The sequence below is a fragment of the Eimeria mitis genome, genomic scaffold (assembly GCF_000499745.2).
Source record: "Eimeria mitis Houghton genomic scaffold, Emh_scaff44, whole genome shotgun sequence".
NCBI lineage: Eukaryota > Apicomplexa > Conoidasida > Eucoccidiorida > Eimeriidae > Eimeria > Eimeria mitis.
The window spans coordinates 1,235-1,775 of NW_013572716.1; the positions used below are offsets into that span (position 1 = coordinate 1,235).

Sequence of the window (541 nt, forward strand, 5' to 3'; positions counted from 1 at the left end):
TTACGTGTTGCTGCACGGGAGCAGCAGAAACAGCAGCAGCAGCAGCAGCAGCAGCAGCAAGCATATATGAGTTGTTTTGCTGCTATATACTGCTGCTGCAGTTGCTGCTGTAGCCATCGCTGCTGCTCCCAGCTGCTGCTGTTCCTGCAGGCAGATGTTCTGCTGCTGCCGCTACACCTGCTGCTACTCCTGCTGCTGCTGCTGCTGCTGCTGCTGTTGCTGTTGCTGCTGCTGCTGCTACTACTGCTGCTGCTGCTGCTGTTGTGGGTCCATATATAGTTGCTGAGGTGTCTGTACAGCTGAGTTGTGCATGTGCTGCTGCTGCTGCTGCTGCTGCTGCTGCATGCAGCTGCTGTTTTTACCTCCTGAAGAGCAGCAGCAGAAGAGCAGCAGCAAGAAGCAGCAGCTGCCACGGTTAAGCAAAAACCACCGCATCGTATCCTGTGGGGTTGACTCCACTATACAGGTCCAGCTGCTGCTGCTGCTGCTGCTGCTGCTGCTGCTGCTGCTGCTGCTGTTGCTGCTGCTGCTGCTGCTGTTG

The 541-nt window shown here is 56.4% G+C and overlaps 1 protein-coding gene across 1 annotated transcript in view; it reads left to right on the plus strand.

The window, feature by feature from the left end:
• Positions 1-541, plus strand: part of EMH_0043680 (uncharacterized protein) — a gene marked incomplete at both ends in the record, with an annotated part of 4,815 nt that overhangs the window by 1,162 nt on the left and 3,112 nt on the right.